The 24,197-nt window shown below is 38.0% G+C and overlaps 1 long non-coding RNA gene and 1 other non-coding gene across 2 annotated transcripts in view; one reads left to right on the top strand and one right to left on the bottom strand.

Moving 5' to 3' along the window:
• The window catches only part of LOC135220291 (uncharacterized), a 498,885-nt gene that overhangs the window by 14,003 nt on the left and 460,685 nt on the right, over positions 1-24,197 (bottom strand). The gene's annotated exons all lie outside the window — the stretch shown is intronic.
• Trnat-ugu (transfer RNA threonine (anticodon UGU)) lies at positions 11,075-11,147 on the top strand. Its single transcript has one exon. It is a non-coding gene; the product is annotated as a tRNA-Thr (tRNA).

Genomic DNA, 24,197 nt, shown 5'->3' with positions numbered 1-24,197 from the left:
TGAAAACCATTCTTGTTTCCTCTTTGGGTGGTATGGAATTTGATTTTCTATGACTAACTGTGATCTTTATTTCTCCTAGTTTGATTGTCTTTAGGAGGAGGATGAATATCTACAGTAGTAATTTGAGCCATCTCTTTACCTTGGTTTTTAGGTTCCATTGAAGTACTTATGTCACTTGAGCTTAGCACACTATAGCCGTTATATATTGAAATGGATATATTTGGAGTACATACAGAAGAACCTGGGGTTCCTTAATTGTTCTGACTCCATTAGATCAGGCAGACAGTCTGCCTGTGATAGATTTACTACTTTAAAAGTAGGAGATGGAAGAGATGACGGAAGAGCCTCATCATCTGGAGGAGACTCATTTCCAACCACAGGCAGCTTGCCTGCTTTGGTGGTGTGTGCTCTTGTCTTCAGTGATTGAGAACCTGACCCAGATACCTGGGCCTCTACCACAGGGGTTGATACACCTACTGCAGGAGACGGTGCGCCCACTGGACCCCTTGTGTGAAGTAAGGGGTAGCGTATTTAGAGCTCTTGCATAGCTCTTTGATTGGCCCAATTGTTGTATGGCACATCCTATGTTAATATGTTCAGCATCAGCTTTATTTATTGCGGACAGTTTATATTTATATGCTTCATAATTTTTATCATTAGCCTTATGGTTGAGCTGACATTTACCACACTTTGGTGGTTCAGAACATGTACTGTGGTCAGGGGCAGAGCAAATTATACAAACGTTTCAGTCCCAAAACACTTTTCATGAATGACCAAACTTGAAACAGTTTTCAATGATTGATTAGTTCTTGATGGAGTCGCAACAACGAGGTTACTGACCTGTATTTTACAGAATAGTAAAATCTTAGGGAAGAAAGTAATAATAATAAGAATAATAACTATTAATTGAGAAAAAAAAAAAAATTATATATATATATAAATACACATATGAGTATACATTAACATATATAAGATACAATGATTTATACTAAAACATGTACACAAGCTCAAACATCATGACCAAATTAACCTAAATTCTGTCAAGAGTACCTGTTTCTTGAAAGAAATCAAAAAGACTATCCTCACTAAAATCTCTTCCTAAAATTGCATCCATTTTAAATCCGTTCTTCCAACTGCTTTACAATTACGGTTCCTTACCGACATTAAGCTGGGACATTCTACTATTAAATGTTTTACTGTGAGGGGAACAAGACAATCCTCACAAAATGGTTGAGGGTCATTGCGGAGGGTCTTCAAACATATAAAGCCAGGGGTTGATTACATTAGTAGGTTCTCTCATTTTATTATTGCTCTCTATCGTCCAAATTGGACAGATGGATGGATGTATGATATTTAGGGCTAAAGCCCAGGCACTGGGGCCAAGGAGGCCATTCAGCACCGTAATGAAAGTTAAATAAATTGAATTATGCTAAATGAATTAATAGTGAAAAAATTAATAAAATTAAATGTGACCAATAAATAAAATAAAAATAGGAAATTTAATGAGTGGCGTAACATATATTAAAAATAGTTTAATGTCTCTAAAAATCTTTGATATGACATATAAAGAATTAACTAAATATTATTAAAAATTTGTATACACTTTTAAAAGGAGATGAGAGCAGAAATATCTGCTTCATCTCCCAAGATGATCGAGAGGGATTTACCCTGGAAATATCTTTCTCTTTGGTTAAAATATCTGGGGCAAACCATCAGAATGTGCTCCACTGTTATTATCTCGTCACACTAAGCTCACTCTGGTGGGCTGCTTCCTTCTAAAATAAAATGATGGGTTAAATGAGTGTGCCCAATCCTTAATCTTGTTAAAATAACCTCTATTCGTCTCTCAAGCTGAAATGACGGAGGCCACGGCAGTATTTTTCCTAATATTTCTATACTTATCAATATTGGCAAGAAGAAGAAAAGTCCAACTTTCTTGCCATTTACTTAATACATAAGACCTAATACGACCTTTTAGTTCTGTATGAGGCACTTTCCTGAAAGTCGTTTCTGGTAAAGCACCGGCAGCTTTTGCTTCCCTGTCTGCCGTCTCGTTTCCGTGAATCCCCACGTGAGAAGGGACCCAACAGAAAGAGACAGACTTACGCAGACAATATATACGAAAAACCGACTCCTGAACTTTTTTAATTAATGGATGAAAGCTATTAAATTTTTTCATGGTTTCTAAAGTGCTTTTAGAATCCGAATATATGACAAAATTAGTGTCACTACTTTAAAGAACTAAATCTAGGGCATAGACTACGGCTGTTAATTCGGCAGTAAATATTGATGCAAAGTCAGGTAATTTAGCTGTATATGCTGTATCTCCAAGGATAACAGCACACCCAACACCACTATCTGACTTTGATCCATCTGTATAAATCTTCACATAATTGGCATGGGTAACGTCGTGCTCTTAGAATTTTCCCCCAATCTCTTCTTCAGTACAGTCCTTTTTTTAAACGATTTATTTCATACTAATGCTTCAGGAATAAACCATGGAGGCTTTACAGGATGTTTTACTTCCAAGACTTTCTGGGATTTGAGATGGTTATCCCTAATATTCTCGTTCAGTCGAAAGTCGAAATGGATGGATGTATGATATTTAGGGCTAAAGCCCAGGCACTGGGGCCAAGAAGGCCATTCAGCGCCGTAATGAAGGTTAAATAAATTGAATTATGGTAAATGAATTAATGACTTAGTGAAAGAAATGATTCATAAAGTTAGATGTGACTAATAAATAATATAAGAATATGAAGTTTAATGAGAGGCGTCATATATATTAAAAATAGTTTAATGTCTTTTAAAATCTGTAAGATATAAGTAAATAATTAATTATATGTTATTAAAAATTTGTATACAGTTTAAAAAGGAGACGAGAGCAGAAATATCTGCTTCATCTCCCAAGATGATCGAGAGGGATTTACCCTGGAAATATCTTTCCCTTTGGTTAAAATATCTGGGGCAAACCATCAGAATGTGCTTCACTGTTTGTATCTCGTCACAGTAAGCACACACTGGTGGGCTGCTTCCTTCCAAAATAAACTGATGGGTTAAATAAGTGTGCCCAATCCTTAATCTCGTTTAAATAACCTCTATTCGTCTCTCAAGCTGAAATGACGAAGGCCACGGCTGTATATTTTTCCTAATATTTCTATAATTACTATTATTGGCAAGAGGAGGAGAAGTCCACCTTTCTTGCCATTTACTTAATACAGAAGACCTAATATGACCTTTTAGGTCTGTATGAGGCACTTTTCTGAAGGTTGTTTCTGGTAAAGCACTAGCAGCTTTCGCTTCCCTGTCTGCAGTCTCGTTTCCGTGAATCCCCACGTGAGAAGGGACCCAGCAGAAAGAGACTGACTTACGCAGACAATATATACGAAAAACTGACTCCTGAACTTTTTGAATTAACGGATGAAAGCTATAAAATTTTCTAATAGCTTTTAAAGTGCTTTTAGAATCCGAGTATATGACAAAATTAGTGTCACTACTTTGAAGAACTAAATCTAGGGCAGAGACTACGGCTGATAATTCGGCTGTAAATATTGATGCAAAGTCAGGTAATTTAACTGTATGTGCTGTATCACCAAGGATAACAGCACACCCAACACCACTATCTGACTTTGATCCATCTGTATAAATCTTCACATAATTGGCATGGGTAACGTCGAACTCTAATAATTTTCCCCTAATATCTTCTTCAGTACAGTCCTTTTTCTTAAACGATTTCTTGCATACTAATGCTTCAGGAATAAGCCATGGAGGATTTACGGGATGTTTTACTTCCAGGACTTTCTGAGATTTGAGATGGTCATCCCTAACATCCTCGTTCAGACGAATTTGGAATGGTTTAGAACCACTGAGATGATGATATAATCTTCTTTGATTCTAAAAACCGTACTAATCTAAAATTTAACATTTTTTCCATAAGTTTACATAAACAGCTTTAACATGTGTTAAAGCTATTGGTCTATAGCTCGTAAGGACAGATGAATCTTTCCCAGGTTTGACAAAGGGTAAAATTGTCGCTATTTCTCAAACACTAGGGTAATCACTCTCCTTAAAAATTCTATTTATAATACTTTAAATGGAATATTTAGTTTCCTTTGAGGTATTCTTGATCATTTCATATAAAATTTCATCAGGTCCAGGTGCAGTATTTCTACTATTACTAAGAGCAAATTAAAATTCCTCCATGGTAAAAGAAGTACAATCAAGTATTTCATACTCTGCTAACACTCTCTTCCCGTAAAATGGAGAATTTTCATCCCTTCTTGATATCTTTGCAAAATGTTCTTCAAAACGTTGCTTACAGCTTTTGAGTCAGGCATAAAGTCACAATTGACTTTCCAAACAGGGAGGAGACTAGGATTTTACTTCCCTGCCATTTTTTTAACTGTCCATATCTTCGTGATAGGTATTTTCCAGGTAATTGTTGACATAAAAAGAGCCCATGAGGATAGTATAGCTCCTTAGAATTCCAACCCAGATTACACCCCACACCCAATGGCTTGGAGGTCGTCAGTCCGTTGAGATCAGACCCAGTACTGAGCGCAGAGTTTAGCATAAGTTTCCCCTTGCTCAAACACGTCAGGTACTCCAGTTCTACGGGTGAGGAGGAATGCTATCCAACACCACCCTCCACCAACTCAGGACTGTCAAAGTTTGCTCAGGTCTATTCCAAAAGTTGACGACAAAAGCAGTTCACAAACACGAAATAGAAATTTAGAGAGGTTGGATAGAAGGATTCAGGAAAAAGTAGAAGAGAGAAGGATTAAAAGTGAGAGAAAGGGTTGTAGGATGTTCCGGCAGAGCCCGGGGCATCTGTGGGAGTTCTATTACACTCCCACAGAAGCCAGGGTTCCTTATCCCCTCACTACTGAAAGAGTCCTACTCGAGGGGCTGCGACCATACTGGACCGCATGTTAAGAACATACTGGACTGGGGACACCACGAGGTCAGAGCATCAAGGTGACACACCTGCCTCTGTTTTAAAGTCACTGAACTCTGACCAAGACAATAAAAGGCTGCTGCAGATGAAGGTTCGCCCTTAGATGTACACTAGCTGCCCCCCCTCCCCCCTTCATATTCCTAGTTACTGAGATGGCCGCATGTGAAATTATATCATTCATAGTGTCCCCTCTTTTCTGTTACTGCCTTTGGAAGAAGTCGATCCACATCTACTAAGGTAATGTGTGAAAGTAATGGTTTATGTACGGTCAGTCTTAATTACTTCTTTTACTATACCATGCATTTCCTTTCTTTAGTGGTACTTATTGTTTCCCATTGCCTCAGCATCGTGTTCAGCCATTTGTAATAGCGTAACACATCCCCATTGTCCTTTATGATGCTGTAAATATTTTCATTGTGCTTATCCCCAGCAGTAGCCATCCTCTTGAGATACCCCCATTGTGAAAAACATTTGCTACAGTCATGGTATGCTTCTTTAATTAACCAGTAACGTAACATTCCCTTTGTGTAAGCACCCAATATCTCTATATCCCTGTGAGTGAACTGTAATGTAACACGATGAGAGGAATCATGTTTAGTATTTTGTTTAAGAATTCCTCTATCCCCAATCACATGTCTGTCGCACTTGTGTTGATCTTGTGATGCAATCCATTGCAGATGCGCCCTTCCGTGCATCGCTGTGGAATTTGGTCAAGCCAGGCCACATTTTAGTTGATCTTTATTCAACCTTGCTGAATTACCTATTAATTATCGGACCTTAAGAGTTCCTGTCACCCGTCAGGTGTTATTAGTTATTCCCGTAATTGGCTATGTAAATAAACATAATTTTAAACTAAACTCTTAGAGTTTACATCAATTTTCCTTTACTCTACAGTAGGCCCTCAGCCATAGGATTTTCTCTCTCTCTCTCTCTCTCTCTCTCTCTCTCTCTCTCTCTCTCTCTCTCTCTCTCTCTCTCTCTCTTTTAAACTACGGTCCCGTTTTTGAAAATCTGTATCAAAGTCATGTTAGCACTTATCCACTGCTTAAGGTTGGGACAAGAAACTTTTATATATATATATATATATATATATATATATATATATATATATATATACTATATATATATATATATATATATATATATATATATATTATATATATATATATATATATATATATATATATATATATATATATATATATATATATATATATATATATATATATATATATATATATATATATATATAATATATATATATATATATATATATATATATATATATATATATATATATATATATATATATATATATATATATATATATATATAGTTATGTATCGGGCCTCGTATAAACCAAATAAGTAAATGGGAAACATTAGATGACAAAAGTAGAATAAGTTTCTTCTAACTTACCTTAAAAAAGGGTGGGTTTTGGTATGGTTACTTTTATGTCGCCAGGAAACTCAGCTAATTAATTTACATCCATTTATTTACAAGGGGCCGTTGAATGGCTTGGGAAAAGTAAATGTAACTTGTCTGCACGTGGGACCAAATTTATCTCTCACAATAGGGAAAAATTGGCCATAAACAGATTTGTAAAAATGCTTGTTTCCACCAGGGGTGATCTTGGTTAAAGTAAAGAAGCTCTTGCGTGCGAGACAGGACACGGACTCAGCGAATCTGGAAAATGGGTTCCAGCTTAAAACAGTGTAAAATAAAGACTTCTTGCCCAAATTTACAGTTACTCACTTTTGTCTAACACTGGGGAAGAGAACTCATGTTTAAATGAGATATTCAATGAAGACTTGTCTGTCTGGGACGATCACAAAAGGTTGGCATGCGGCCACGAGGCAAGGAAAGGAACAAAGGGATGTCATTTAAGAATTAGGAGTTCGAATCTGAAATTGTGGAGTAGTTACTTGACTCAGAGGGAAAGAACTGGCAATATGACTGTATCACAAGACGTACCTGGATGCCTTAGGTAAGTGGACCTCTGTAGAAATTGGCGTTGGCTTTGTCTGAGATCTGGGGCGCCAGTTAGCCCCGGTGTAGGCCGTATTTCAAGGCTGGCTGGGACATCTGTCCTAGGTCACGGCTTGGAGAGGACTGAGGCCGAATGCACGTGTGATTCATGGGGGATGGGTTCAGCTTATCCCCCTAATAGCAGGGCATCCTGGAAACAACATACGGCCAGCGAAGGGTTCACAGGAAAAAGGAGCTTAGAAGTAGGCCTAATAAGTTCCTAGCTAGCTACACACCTCCCTTTGGGATATGTCCCTAAGGAGTAAGAATTTTATTCCCCTGCACTAACAGGAAATTCCTCACTGGCTTGCGTTTTCCCCTTTGAAGTCAGCTGATTAGGGGAAAATGGCTGCTTTTCTAGCAATCGAAATATTTAACTAAATGCTGGGTAGACGAGGCGATCAATAAACGTAATAATATATATATATATATATATATATATATATATATATATATATATATATATATATATATATATATATATATATATATATATATATATATATATATCTCAAAAAATCACCATAACGTGACTGGAAAATCTTCAAGTAATCAAAGTCCACAATTATGTAAAATGTGTATTAAAAATACTAAAAAGAACGGGAGGCTTTCGTCTATTGATCAGTAGACCTCATCAGCCGCTGATGAGGTCTACTGATCAAGTAACCGACGGAAAGCTCCCGTCTATTATGTATTTTTAATACACATTTTACATAATTGTGGACTTTGATTACTTGAAGATATATATATATATATATATATATATATATATATATATATATATATATATATATATTTAATTTCATGACCAGATTCACCTTTTAACTGCTAAATAATGACTGAACAAGCTACGCAGAAAACTTTCATTATCATAGTCGTTTCATACGATTGCATAGTGGGATCATCAGCAGGTTGTCAAAGTCCCTTACACACACTGCATGATCCATGTCTTGCCTTGGTCTCCCTCATTTGGATAAGAAGACCATGTAGCTGCTTCTTCCATGCATCTACCAGTATGTCTCAGTTCTCACTCCTAATTCTCTCAATATGACCATACAAACTACATGCACAATGATCCAATCTTTAACCTAAATTTACTTTTTAGCTTTCCATAGTAGCCCAACGTTTCTCATCCTTTTAATCGATCTTACTCCACATTTCTAATCCTTAGCAGTCCAACGTTTCTCATCCCTTTTAATAATCGTTCGTTCTACTCCACATTTCTAACCCTTAGTGGTCAACGTTTCTCATCCTTTTAATCGTTCTTCCCTCACATTTCTAATCCTTAGTAGTCCAACATTTCTTATCCTTTTAATCATTCTTACTCCACATTTCTAATCCTTAGTGGTCCAACGTTTCTCATCCTTTTAATCGTTCTACCCTCACATTTCTAATCCTTAGTGTCCAACGTTTCTCATCCTTTTAATCGTTCTTACTCCACATTTCTAATCCTTAGTGGTCCAACGTTTCTCATCCTTTTAATCGTTCTTACTCCACATTTCTAATCCTTAGTGGTCCAACGTTTCTCATCCTTTTTAATCGTTCGTTCTTACTCCAAATTTCTAACCCTTAGTGGTCCAACGTTTCTCTCCTTTTAATCGTTCGTTCTTACTCCACCATTTCTAATCCTTAGTGGTCCAACGTTTCTCATCCTTTTAATCGTTCTTACTCCACATTTCTAATCCTTAGTAGTCCAACGTTTCTCATCCTTTTAATCGTTCTTACTCCACATTTCTAATCCTTAGTGGTCCAACGTTTCTCATCCTTTTAATCGTTCTTACTCCACATTTCTAATCCTTAGTGGTCCAACGTTTCTCATCCTTTTAATCGTTCTTACTCCACATTTCTAATCCTTAGTGGTCCAACGTTTCTCATCCTTTTAATCATTCGTTCTTACCCAAATTTTCTAACCTTAGTTGGTTCCAAAGTTTCTCATCCTTTAATCGCTTCTGTTCTTACTCCCAACATTTCTAACCCTTAGTGGGTCCAACGTTCTCTCCTTGAATCGTCTACTCCCCATTTCTCATCCTTTTGGTCCAATCCAAAGTTCTTCATCCTTTTAATCGTTGTTCTTACTCCACATTTCTAATCCTTAGTGGTCCAACGTTTCTCATCCTTTTAATCGTTCTTACTCCACATGCTAATCCTTTTTGGATCCAACGTTTTCTCAATCCTGGTTAATCGTTCGTTCCTACTCAAATTTATAATCCTTAGTCGGCTCCAAAACGTGTTTCCTCATCCTTTTAATCGTTCTTACTTCACATTTCTAATCCTTAGTAGTCCAACGTTTCTCATCCTTTTAATCGTTCTTACTTCACATTTCTAATCCTTAGTAGTCCAACGTTTCTCATCCTTTTAATCGTTCTTACCTCATATTTTTAATCGTTAGTAGTCCAACGTTTCTCATCCTTTTAATCGTTCTTACCTCATATTTTTAATCGTTAGTAGTCCAACGTTTCTCATCCTTTTAATCGTTCTTACCTCACATTTTTAATCGTTATAGTCCAACGTTCCTCATCCTTTTAATCGTTCTTACTTCACATTTCTAATCCTTAGTAATCAAAGTCCTCCATCCTTTTAATCGTTCCTACTCCATATTTCTAATCCTTAGTAGTCCAACGTTCCTCATCTTTTTAATCATTCTTACTTCACATTTCTAATCCTTAGTAATCCAACGTTCCTCATCCTTTTAATCGTTCCTACTCCATATTTCTAATCCTTAGTAGTCCAACGTTCCTCATCCTTTTAATCATTCTTACTCCACATTTCTAATCCTTAGTAATTCTGGATCACATTGCCTATCTCTGCTGCCCAGCGTCATAATAACTGAAGTATATGCCTAAGTTATTTAGAGTCCGATTGCCACATGTCATTTGGCCCTCCAGCCACTGGCACCTTTAGCAAACAAAAATCAAGCTCTAGATGTTATTAGAGGGGTTTGAAGAAATGAAAAATCTTAGGGAATCGCATTACAGTTTTCACTTCCGGCTATATATTTCACCTGTGCCGCAAAAAGGTGGTTTCTTAATTTTTTTTTTTTTTTTTTTACCAAACTTTGAATAAAGGATGGTCTCGTAAATTGGAGCAGGTTGGTTATGATTTAGCTGGCTTTGTGCCGGCACGGGCTCTTGCTTCTTGAGCAGCCCGTAATTTGGCAACAAGAATCAAATTTTGGTATAAATAAGAAATCCATTTTAGCAAGTCTTGCATTGAGGGGGAGAAGGGAGCGGATGCTCTTTCCAGAATACCAATATTCATTTTGGTGTTATTTATGTTTTGTAAAAATGAAGCTTCTGTTATATTTCAGCGAAACTTTAAACTTAGAAAATGGAACCTTTAATCCATTTTCCACCATCTTTGCCTTACTTCCGTCTGATATGTAACCGAGAGTTAGGGAAACGCTGAATTTCCAATATCATTAAATTAACAGTGAATATTTGAAAAATCCTCTAAATAGATATCTACGTCTTCTTTCCCACCGTTATCTCTACACTAAGGGGTTGGTTGCCTGATGCGTCTTTCCTTACAACATCAGGCATAGTTTATTCTTGGGCAAAGGGGGTTTTTACGACCGCATGTCCTTCCTATCATCAACCACCGTTATTGACAGTAGGCCTCGCCTTTGACTAAAATGTACACCTCCAAGGCAACAGTTTCCACAGTTAATGGCGGTAGGCCTAGCCTTTTACCAAAAAGTAAGACTACAAGGCAGCAGTTTCCAGTTATTGGCGGTGGGCCTAGCTTTTTACTAAAAAGTAAAACTGCAAGGTACCAGCTGTCCTTTTAATCGCCTTTTGCGACACGCAGGACCTACGGTGACAGCATTCTTACACCCCTATTACAGGGTGGGAAGAGATATGTGTCCTTATAAGATATATAAATATATATATATATATATATATATATATATATATATATATATATATATATGTGTGTGTGTGTGTGTGTGTGTGTGTGAGAGAGAGAGAGAGAGAGAGAGAATCTTCATGTTGATGATTGGAATAAATACTCTATCCATTTTGACACAAGAGAATATTGCAATTCCAAAATTCAAGGAATCGCTTGCAAGCAGTTCCTGCACTCATTCCAGGGGCCTCCATAGCTCAGTGGCTAGAGCACTGGTCTTGTAAACCAGGGGTCGGGAGTTCGATCCTCCCTGGGGGCTGTGGCCGTTTTTGAGAATGGAAAATTCTAAGAAGAATCGTTGTTCCGAATCAAAAGAACGAACGCGAATTCACTAGGTCTAGTACCGCTGGTTTTACTAGAAAACGAACAGGTATCGGACAATGCTCATCGGGCGGAAACAAAAGTTCAAAGGAGGTAGAGGGGCCTCCCACCCACTCCCTTCTCTCTCTCTTAAAGAAAGAAAGAACTGTTATATATATATATATATATATATATATATATATATATATATATATATATGACAGTCTAGCTCGCACTAAGCTAAAATCATGGGGACAGTTTAATTTCTCTGACAGTTTGCGGCGATGCCAAGAGGGAACCTGCTTATCATCAAATGACAATACGGTCTGTCGAGTATTGATTTTGTGTGATGTATGAGAGAGAGAGAGAGAGAGAGAGAGAGAGAGAGAGAGAGAGAGAGAGAGAGACTCTTTACCTGAGAGGGAGAAAGATAACGAGTTGAAATTCCTAAAATGTTAAATTGTTATAAAATTCCATGGATAGATTTTCTTAAGAGACTCACCAGTCAAAGAAAAAGAGAGAGAGAGAGAGAGAGAGAGAGAGAGAGTAGAGAGAGAGACTCTTTACCTGAGAGAGAAGAAAAAGATAACGGAGTTGAAATTCCTAAATGTTAAAAATTGTTATAAAATTTCCTGGATAGGATTTTCTTAAAGAGACTAACCAGTCAACGAAAAAGAGATGAAGAGAGAGGAAAGAGAGAGAGAGACGAGAGAGAGAAGATTGAGAGAGAGAATGAGGAGAGAGAGAGAAATCCCGAGAAGTTGATAAAAGAGTTTTTTAGGCCAAAGGCCAAACACTGGAATCTTGAGGTCATTCAGCGCTGGAGAGGAAATTGAGAGTAGGTAGGTTTGAAAGGTGAAATAAGAAGAAAACCTCCAAGTTGAATTATGAAGTAATTGGGAGAGAGTGGAAAGTCAGATGGAAGAGATACTATGAATGGAGGTACAGTAAAAGGAATGAAAGGAGTTGCAGCTACTGGCCGAAGGGACACTGCAAAGAACCTTCAGTAACGCCTACAGAGCACCCTTGAGGTGCACTGACGGCACTACCCTACTACGGGAGAGTTTGAGAGAGAGTTACAAGGAATTACAAGTATTAGGATGTCTCAAAGACTAATTAGTCCATCCGAGGAGACATCGTGGGCTCACTTCTCTCTAGGAGCAGGTTTTACTGTTCATTCACAGTGTCCTAATGATTTTATCTAGCTTTCTTTTAAACTCTTCCACACGGTTGCTGTTTACAACTTCCGGTGGCAGGTTATTCCATGTGTCACATATCTTGTATGTAAAGAAGTTCCCACAATGAGATGTGTTGTCTCTTTAGTTCTAGTTTCCATCCATTATTTCTTGTTTGGTTTTCGATTAACGTGAATTTTTGTCATGCCTTTCAGTATTTTCAATGTTTCTATTAGTTGTTCAGACACTCTTGTTGTCTTTGGTAACCTATTTGCCTGATGGATGGAATTAACTTTGTACCCCTTGCTTATACCCCTTTTAATCTATTTTTTTATGTCATTTCTTAGCGCTGGTGACCAAAACTGTACTGCATATTCAATATATGATCTAATTATTGATGTGTAGAGCTGCAGCACAGTTTCCTTGTTTTTGTATTTGAACAGCCTCTTTATGTATCCCAATAGTTTCTGTGCCTTCTTTTCAGCTTTTATAAAAACTTTTGTGGATTTTAAGTCCATGGTTATAACGACTCCAAGATCCTCTTCTTGTTCTACAGTATTTCTGTTATTCCCAAGCAGCATGTAGTTGGCATGAGGGTTGTTTGTTCCTAAACACTTCCACACTGTTGTTGTTTACAAATTCTGGTGGCAGTTTATTCCACGTGTCACATATCTTGTGTGCAAAGAAGTTGCCACAATGTAATGTATTGTATCTCTTCAACTCTAAGTTTCCATCTATTATTTCTTGTCTGGTTTTCGTTTAACGTAAATAGGTTACTGTCTACTTTCGTTAAGCCTTTTAGTATTTTGAATGTGTCTATTAAGTTTTCCTCACAATCGTCGTGTTTTTACGGCTCTCTAGATTAGATTAAAAAATTATTGGCACATAGCCGAGAGCCGGAGCCGAGGGGCCATTCAGCGCATATATATCTTAAAAAAAAAAAAACACTATCGCACAAACAAACATGCACACAACCGATCTAACATACAATTCATTCTTCATAAGTCAAACAAGAATCCTAAAACAATTAACAGAACAAAATTACAATTCGTAAAAATGATTAATATTTTTTTTAAATGTCATAATTTGCTCTGCCTGAGCACCTTCACCTAAAATATCGGCAAGTGTCTTATTTGCCAGCAAACAAGCTTTACGTTTGTTTTCAAAATGAGGGCACTCCACCAAAATATGCACCACAGTCAAATCCACATGACAGGCCAATATGCAATCTAGCTAAAACTATCTCGGACCTGCTATCCATCCGGCTATGAGGCCAAGGATGAACAGTAGGCCTAATCGACTTTAATTTAAGATTATTATCTAAAGTAGACCAGTGGGCCTGCCATTGGTCTTTACAATAAAATCAGAAACAAGGACGCCCATGTTGAAAATGTGCCTAAGCCTAGTTGCAGCCTTAGCGGCAGCGTCGGCTCGCTCATTCCCAACAATTCCAAAATGGGACGGAGCCCAACAAATCCTAACAGAAAAACCTCTTCTACGAATCAAAAGATAAAACCAATCTTGTACGTCTTGCACTAAAGGGTGGCAAGAGACCAGGCTTCTAAGAGAGGATAAAACACTCAAAGAGTCTGTAAAAATTGTAAAAACCTTGTTAGTACAAGAACTATAAAAATATATTTAAGAGCAGTCAAAACTGCCAGCAGTTCAGCTGTAAAAACAGAGGAATTAGATAGAAGCTTCTTTTTAATGATATTATTGCTTGTCACTACAGAGCAACCAACACCATCAGAACCCTTCGAGCCATCAGTATATATATGATAAGAATCAACATGCCTGGAAGCCTGATCCAAGAAACTTGCCCTCAACTGATCACCAAAACTGTTGCTCCTGCTGTCCCTAATTGGGCATATCTTTAAGCATGGTCTATTCCAAGGAAGAAACTTTGAGGGCGAAATTTCAGCTACTGCAGGAGGTAGTAATCCCACCTCCCTGGCAGAGCTTGCTAGTCGAACTTCAAGCGGCTTTGGCAGTCTACGTCTATTTGGGGCTCTATCAGTTGGTTCTTTAACGTACTTATAGTTGGGGTTCAGCTTTGACGTAAGTACTCTTGATATGCATCTCAAGCCTAATTCCTCCCTACAAATAAATAGTTGGGGAAACCTGACTCAACATATAGGCTTTCTACTGGTGAAGTTCTATAGGCTCCCATACAAATATGTAAAGCCATATTATGGACAACATCTAATTTCTGCAGTGTTGTCTTGCATGCACAACCATAAACTTGACAATCATAACCAATTTTGCTTAAGCATAAAACCTGCTTCATCCTCAAAAGGGTAATTCGATCTGCCTCCCAATCAAAATTTGACACAACTTTAAGAATATTAAGACGAAGCTTCATGTTACACACAACTTCATTAACATGTTGAGTAAAAGTTAATTTTTTATCAAAAGTAACACCTAGATACTTAAGGCAAAATGGAACCATTTAAAAACAACGTAGGGATCTCTTCCACTCTTCTTAATCGACAAAATTGTATAGCTTTGGTTTTTTCTGGTGAAAATTTGAACTCTTTAGCACTGGCACATAATGTTGCAGCATTAATAGCAGTCTGGATCTTTTTGACAAGCTTTGACAGCTGTAGACTTACTATAGATTATTGCATAATCATCAGCAAAGGACAGACCATGCACCCCGACAGGAACTAGTTCTAGTAGACCGTTGAGAGCTACATTAAAGAGTGTTGGACTAAGAACGCTTCCCTGAGGTAACCCTTCTTCTTGAGGGTAAGCAGAAGAAATGTAAGGGCCCACTCTTACTTTCAGGTAACGTTCTGACAAAAAATCTTTAAGACAATAGAACAAATTACCCACAATATCCTGGTCAACAAGTTGCATAAGGATACCTCCTCGCCAGGTAGTGTAGTAGGCTTTTTCTAGGTCAAAGAACACTGCAATAGTCTGGTTTTGCACAGCAAAAGCATTCTGTATCTCCCGAGTAAGGAACACCAAAGGGTCAGAAGTACTTCTATTTTTCCTAAAGCCAAACTGCCGATTAAATAAAAGATTCTTTGACTCCAAATACCACACAAGTCGAGCATTCACCATCCTCTCATATATCTTGCTAACACAACTAGTTAGAGCAATCGGCCTATAGTTCTTAGGAAGGAAGGAATCTTTAAAGGTTTTAAAACAGGTACGATAACAGATATCTTCCAAAACTCTGGTGAAGTTCCTGAAAGCCAAAAACTGTTTAAAATGTCTAAAAGAAATTGTTTTGTACTTCTAGGCAGATTAAAAATCATTGTGTACAGTATATCTTCTTCTCCAGATGTTGGGGAAGATAACGAGATTGCATGATCTAATTCTCTCATGGTGAAAGGAAGATTATACGACTCTGAATTTAAACATAAGGAGGAACAACTGTGGTACCGTCCCTAATATTCCTGAATGCAGGTGAGTAATCTAGGGCACTAGATATATTGGAGAAATGCCTACCAAAGGTTTCTGCAACTTCTCCAGAATCAGACATGAGGAAGCCATCAATTTTCAATATAGGCAAGGAAGGTGGAGAAAATTTCCCTTGCAGCTTTCGGATTCTGTTCCAGACTAATGAATGACAGGGAAATCATATTTCAATTCACTTATGTATCTAATAAAGGATTCCCTCCTTGCTTGCTTAAATGTTTTCTTTTGCTTAGCAAGAGCTCTTTTATAGACAATTTTATTGACTAAGCAAGGATATCGACAATATCTCTTGTAGCAAGTTCTTGTTATCTTTCAGCTCAAGGCACATGCATCACTCCAGCAAGGTACCGCAGGATGCCGAGGTTTACCAGAAGTTCGAGGATAGACAGCATGGTGCCACACAGCAATATACTGATTAAATACTCATAAACAGATGTTGGGCTCTAAAAATCATTTATCTCTTGATCAACTTCAGTAGATTTTTTTAATAATCCCCATTCAGCCTCCCCTACCTTCCATTTTGGTAAACATGGAGATGGAATATTTTTCATATACTTCAAGTAAATGGGCCAATGATCACTCCCATGATCATTCTGGTCTACTACCTACTGGTAATCTAACCTCAAAGTCGAAGAGCAGATAATGAGGTCAATGGCTGAATCAGTATTGTGAAAAACATCATGTCTTGTAGGGGAACCATCATTCATTAAAGTGATGTCATTTAAGTCAAGCACCTGTTCTATTGTTAAACCCCACCGGTCGCAGTTTGGCTCTCCCCAGAGGGTGTGCTTGGCATTAAAATCCCCCATCAGAATGAAGGGTTTAGGAAGCTGGTCTATCAATGTCTCAAAACATTGCATCCTGCAATCTATATTCTGATGATGGATCAAGGTATAGAGAACAAATAGTGATCCATTTATAATTGAAAATTTGAACTGCACAAGCCTGCAACACAGTGTTCAATTGAACAACCTTGTGATTAACTGACCTGCAGACTATGATGCCTGTGCCTCCTTGAGCACATACACCTATCAGGGGTGGAGACCTATGAAATGTATAATTAAAACCCAAGTTAGGAGTGTGCTCTCCCAACTTTGTCTCCGGTAGACACATCGCAGATAGATCATGTTCCTTAAAAAGAACCCGACCTTGCTCTCTATTTAGTATAAAGCCACGGATGTTCCACTACATGAGAGCCATTATTTGGAGGATGAAAGGATCTTAAAATTCTCTACTAATTTAGGAATTTGTGTCCTGGTGAGAGAGATCTTATCAGTTTTACCAGTACTTCTTGATCTAGATCTAGGTGTTACAGATCTTTTAGATGATGGGCCTTCACTTGCCCTTTCAGTTTTGCTTTTGTTTTTCCTATGATGGCTGAGTGACCGTGAATGAGGTGAAGAGGGAGAAAGGGCTCTCTTCTGATGAATAAAGAGGGCCTCCATCTCCTCACCATCATCTCCACAGTGCACTGTAATGTCAAGCTCAGGTGAGGGCTCAGTGTCAGGCAATGTCCCTGACAGAGAGAAGTCGTCAACATATTGAGATCCGGCTTAAACCCATGAACCAACAAGGTCCCCTGGCTTGACCAGAGTGTCTGCAACATGAGGAGCCCCACCAGAGGAGGCATGGGAAGCCCCACCAGGGGGGGCGCAGGGTGCCCCCCTAGAGGGGGCGTGGGAAGCCCCACCAGGGGGGCAGGGTGCCCCCTAGAGGGGGTGTGGGAAGCCCCACCAGGGGGGGCACGGGGTGCCCCCCTAGAGGGGACGTGGGAAACCCCACTACGGGGCCCCTGGGGAGCCCCACCAAAAGGGGCCCCAGAAGTAGCAGTATTCGATTGTTGTGCCTTCAAGGCATCTGAATAAGATTTCCTTGCCAACAGCTTCTTGGCCTGTCCCACACTGATGTGTTCAGCAGTAGATTTTAGTAATGCCTCGTTCTTTTTTGAATGCACTACATTCCTTATCACAGGCTCAATGTTCACCCTTACAGTTCACACAAATTACCAGTCCAGAACATCCCTAATGCTCAGGTTGGCCACAGGATTCACAAAGTTTATTCCTGGTACAAACCTTAGAGGAGTGTCCAAAACCAAACATTTAAAGCACTGGAGCACTCTCAGTCTATAAAGATGAACTTTCATAATTTCACCGTCAAGAACAGTGTCTAATGGCAAAAAAGAACTTACAAATGTTAAAATAAGCATCGACGAGTAGGGCACTTTGAAAACCTTCCAAACCACATCTGGACACATTTCCAAAATTTCCTCCTCGTCCATTTCATGTAAATCTTCATTAAAGATACCCTTCAAATAACTAAAATTACAGTGAGGTCTTACCTCTTTTATCATACCCTCGGGATCAAGCTTAAAATTTAGGAGCATTACCGATTGAACATCTGTCTTGGTATGCACTAAAAAACTATTACGCCCAAAGCGAGTTACTTCTGGACTCCCAACATTACCGATCTTCTGGCTTACCAACCTCTTCATCTCGAAGAGGTTGCCTCTCTCACCATGTGTTGTAATAATTAACCACTTAGCTGGGTCTGGTGATCTGGAGGTTTTACTTATTCTACTAGGATCTTTAGTTTCATTTGGTGGTCTATAAATCTCAAGATACCTAGGGACCTCTTCTGCCTCTACAAGTCCAACACTCATAGAATCTGACCTGAACTCTCTGTAGGCTCTGTGAGCTTCCGATTCGTTATTGAAAAATATCCAGAATTCAAAAAAACCACAATTTTTGCCAAGTCTATTCCATAATTCTTTAATGTTCCCAAATTTACAAAATTCATTAAATATATTGTGTCATAATTCCAGTCTAAAGGGACTGGTTTCACATACAAAATGGTAGTAACAAGGAGTTCATTTGAAAAGAGCTCCCAAATCACAATGGAGGAATTACCAGAATTTTCCTTGTCCTTATCCTTGCTTAAGTCGTCAACAGAAGGTTTTACTAATGTCTCCAAGACGAAGAATTGATGATTTGTCCAGGTAGGCCACCCCTCACCATGAAGCCACATTTAGAGGACAGTGTAATCCCATACAGGGCTGCCCTACGGGTATCATCCAGATATACACCCCACCCTCCGTGCTTAACGCGTCATGATGTCCATCGAGATCAGACCCAGCACTAAGAGCAGGGTCTGACATCTAAACTTTCCCCTTGCTTGACCACGTTCGGTACTCGAGTTCTACGGGTGAAGTGGCATGCCAAACATCCTTACCCTCCATCAAATCCAACGAAAAAGTCCAAATCATGTCCAAAACCAATCCAAAAGTCATCAACATAAAATCCATACCTTACAGGGGGAGGAAGCAGAAGGATGAAATGTTTTTAGTAAAAGGAAAAGGGCTGACTTATTTAGTTGGATCAACAGCTGGCACCAAGGTCCAGCGAGAAAGCAGTTCCCACCAGGCATCACGGCCCAGCTGCTGAACCCTAAGCTCCCCCCATCCTCGGCAAGGTTTCAGCATCTGGGGAGTTAACGCTCTCTAGTCGTCTTTGGTAACCTATTTGCATGGAATTAACTTTGTGGCCCTTGCTTGTATCCCTTCTAATCTATTTATGTCTTTTCTTAGTGTTGGTGATCAAAACTGTACTGCATATTCCAAATGAGGTCTAAGGTTTAACTATTAATGTGTAGAGATTCAGCACCGTTTCCTTGTTTTTGTATTTGAACTGCCTCTTTATGTATCCCACTAGTTTCTGTGCCTTCTTTTCAGCTTTTATACGTTGTTTTGGAGATTTTAAGTCCATGGTTTTAATGACTCCAAGGTTCTCAATCATGTTTGCTGTTTCTCTTACAATTCCTAAAGCTATAACTTTTGCCATTAGTTTCTTGTGTGGAACCTTGTCAAAGGGCTTTTGGAAGTCTAAGTAGAGTGTGTCTATTGCCCTACTACTGTCGTAAATAACAAGAATGTTATAGAAAAACTCCAAGAGGTTTGATAGGCAGGATTTGTTTTGTCTGAAGCCATGTTGACTGTTTAACAACAGGATGATTCTATCAATGTGATCTGCAATTTGAGCTGCAATTATGGACTCAAAAACCTTACAAGGGACCGATGTTAAGACAGATTGGTCTATAATTTCCTGCCTCTTCTATGGAGTTTATATAGTTGAGGAACTATCTCCTCTTTTAACTCTTAAATTTCTCTTGGATAAATCCCATCCGGGCCAGGAGATTTGAACTTTAGTTTTTCTATTTTGTTTTCAACGTCTTCTGTAAATATTATTTTGTCAAGTGGTTCTACCCCTTCATATTTAATAGCTGGTTCAGGGATTGAGGTAGTGTCTTCAATTGTGAAAACACTAGTAAAAAACTTATTCAATAATTCTGCTTTTTCCAAGTCTGTGTTCACTAGGTTTCCCCATTGTCCCTTATGGAACCTATGCTATTTTTTATTGGCTTCCTACGATTAACATGAAAAAAACATTCTTTTAGGTTTTCCTTACAAAGTGATGCAACTCTCTTATCCTCATTTATCTTTGCATTTCTTACTAATTTATCCACCATTCTGCAGAGTTCTTTATGCCTGCTTGCTTCTTCTGTTGTGGATGTGGATTCATTGCTTTGTGGTCTGTCTCTTTGTCTCATTTTTAATTTCTCTGTTGAACCACTTAGGCCGAGGGTTGCCATTTGTTACTATTTGCTTTACTGTAATACATCTGGAGCGTTTTCGTGTATTCTTCTAGAAAGGCTTCCCAGTAATTGTCTATGTCTGTGTTTTCGTGGTACTCTAGATTTTAAACATGCTCCTTTAGTTTTCTTAGGTCTACTCGGCGGTAGTTTAATCTCTTTAGTATCTTCTTCTCTTTTTTGTGTTGAATATTAATATGAAATGTAATCACTTCATGGTCGCTTTTGCCTAGATATGCACCTACTAAAAGGTCAGACACTAGGTTATCTTTTGTTGATAGGACAATGTCTAGTATGTTGTTTCTTCTAGTAGTTTGTCGATGTGAAGGTCATAGTGTCCCAGTGTAATGACCAATTGATACAATAATAATCTAGCGTCGCGACAACTAGGTCATTGACGCCGAACTACATAATAATTTATATATATATATATATATATATATATATATAGATATATATATATATATATATATATATATATATATCATATTATATATATATATATATATATATATATACACATATATATACACACACACATGAAGAACGGGTGACAAGGAGACAACTAGTTGACGGGAAAGATAAATTTATTGGCCAACGCGTTTCGTAACTAATAGTTCGTTACATCATCAGGGCTGAAATATATTGGACAAACAAGTTAAAATACGTCACATAATCAAAACATATAAAAACAACAATTTGCAATTAAGAAGTTCCTAAACCAGTTAAAATTGTGCAAGAAAAAAGTTAAAAATAATAGTAATAAAAAGGAAGCAAACAACAGTATTAAAAAAGCACCTGTTCTGTCAGAAGATGACAGCTAAGTGACAAGGAGGTAAGGCAAAGCCACGAATTAAACATGCTCACGCCAAACGCAAGGGTACAGAAGTGGTGTGTGAGTTCAATTATGGCGCCAACTGCTTAATGAATAATGACTCAAGAATGGGCAGTTCGTGTAAGTGGCTTGTTTGGCCCAAGTTGAAAACTCAATTGTATTTGATATCAACATGGCAGATTTTTGAATGATTTCTGATATTAGAGAATTGAGGGTTGGACAATTTACAGCCAGTACGATAACTCACACCTCTATGTGAGTCAGCTCTGACCTTCAGCAATAGCAATTTTTTGGTCGATCCCACGTAAATCCCCTAAACACATTTGGGGCAAGAATATCTATAAACGACTATTGATTGCAAAGTTGTACAGAGCTTGTCTTTGATTTAAAAAATAAAAAAGAAGCAACTGTAAGTGGATTTTTTGGAATTAAAATTACTGGCAGCATGCCAAAAAGTCTCTTAATAATTGACTTAATAACCTTTATAAATTTGTCCTCTTTTATATAAGGAATACTCGCACACAATTCTTACGAGGAACCGTACTAATAGTAGGCAAATCAAGTAGTTTCTTATTTAAAAAGGCCTTACAGTGTTTAAAAAAGATACGAGATGGATAAAAGTTATTAGTAAAGTACCTACATAAAGACTCAATTTCATTGTGAAAATTATCGCATGAGGAGGTTTAAGAGTAAGCTCTGTGAAGCAGAGTAAAAATCGAATTCACCTTAAAATTAAAATAAGAATGATAAAAATTGGAACCCAGACCAGATGTGGTCTTTTTCCAAAACACAGAGCGATCATCACATCTAGAAACTAAAACATCTAAAAATGCCAATTGTTCATTTTGTTTCTTCTCCAAAGTAAACCTAGCTGATTGATGAAAGAAAGGAACTGGTCAGCGTGAAAAATGGATCTAAAAAGGACAAAGGTATCGTCCACATACCTTTTATAAACAAGAGGGTAAAAACTGAGGGGGCAATTATCAAACACACAAGGAGCACGTAAAGATATTAACAAATATGGGACCTAAGGGTGATCCCATTGCCATCTTATCAGTCTGTTTATATAGACAGTCATTAAAAATAAAGGCAGTGTCCAGCACAGTAACTTCTTAAAATTATCGCAGTCATACTTAAAATATATGGTACTGGGTTCAATAAAAATTTTATCTAAAATAACTTCAATTGTCTCCTCAACAGGAACATTTGTGAAGTGACTCGACATCAAAACTTGTCATAAAAAGATCGGAGTCCTGTTGAAAAGTATACAACTTGAATTCTTGAGTTTTTTTTAAAGTATATTGATTAGAGGCAAGCGGTTCTAAAAGAAGAACGAGATATTTGGCCAGTTTATAATTAGGTGCATGGATAGAAGATAAGATTGGTCTCATTGTATGGTTTACCTAAAACACATAAAGAAGGCGTTCCAATGATACCAATCTTATCTGGGGCTTTACTAACTGCCAATTAATGTGGCAGTTAATATTTGTTCTTATTTAATATTTAATATGAACTTCTTGCCCCCGACTATTTTACTATTGAACATAATACATATCCATTAAAAGACTTCAGCCAAGACACTTTGTGTCAGGATTCCTGTTTAGGGAATCCTGACACATTATGTCACTTTTGACAACACGATAGTAGTTAAGGTAGCATTGTTGTGCTCCTTGTTGCAGTGTCACCATTGCCGACATTGTTTACGCACTTGCGAGAGCCATTTGGACTTTACTTACACTTACTTGAGACTGGTAGGAGTGCCAGTTGCTCGAAGTAGGCAGGTTTGCTCCTTGTCTCAGTGTAACCATCGCTGACATTGGTTTATACACTTTTAGAGTGACACACACTTAAGCCTTGTGCTTGCTGAGAACTGGTGTAAGTGCCAGTAGACTGGAAGGAGGCATATAGCTCCTTGCACACCAGTGCCATCATCGTTGGCACTGCCCAAGGATGTCCAAGTGCCTTGTCAGACTTTGGACATCTTTGACACTTGATTAGAGTGCCAGACCACCAACTGTGCCGCAGCAACATTACTTGGAGAAGACAGTCTTAAGAGACTTATACTGCAAGTGCTACCACCGCTGGCACCCTTATAGGAACTCTTTTTGTGTTGCCTTGCAAACAAGGCTTGAGAGCCTAAATTGGGCTGACCTTCTGAAGGTGTGAGTGCCTCACAAAACTTGTTGCTTGAGAGCAACGCACTAACCTTGAGTGCCACCAAACCTGGAAGATTGAACTGAGACCTGCAATCTAGTTACAAGTACCACTGCCGATGACACTGAACTAACATCTTTCACCAAGGACTTAGCAGTACCTCAGCCGGTAACAGTACTTTGAGCACTAGTACTTAACTGTACCTGAGCTCGGATATGAACCTACAAGGAGACTTCCTCATCACTTAAGTGGAGGACCAAGAAGAGGGTGGGCCCAGACTGCTAGACTGGAGGCTGAAGAACGAGAGAGATGGAAGGATGTATGAGATTTAGGGCTAAGGCCCAGGACTAGAACCCAAAGGTTCATTCAGCCCCATCATGAGGTATCATTATGAGCAACAGTTATGTGTATTATATATGGGAGTACAAACATAATGAAAAGCAAAGAGATAAAATAATATATATATATAATATATATATATATATATATATATATATATATATATATATATATATAAATTAGTAAAGATATGGATGATAACAGTTCTAAATATATTAGATTTATATTAAAATGCTAAAAATCTACTATCTTAAATATATCTTAAAAAATAATTAAATTTCTTTTAAACTTTTATACAGCTTCTACATTCCGTACCATTATCTAAAATCTTTGTCAAGAGCTTGCCTGCAAGCCCATACTTATGGTGCACAACAACATACTGTTGACACTGCATCAAAATGTGCTCAATTTACAAGAAACTATTACAATGAGC

This window comes from Macrobrachium nipponense, chromosome 1 (assembly GCF_015104395.2).
Source record: "Macrobrachium nipponense isolate FS-2020 chromosome 1, ASM1510439v2, whole genome shotgun sequence".
Lineage (NCBI taxonomy): Eukaryota > Metazoa > Arthropoda > Malacostraca > Decapoda > Palaemonidae > Macrobrachium > Macrobrachium nipponense.
Note: the sequence above shows the minus strand (reverse complement) of the source record. Positions and strands in the feature narration are given on the sequence as shown.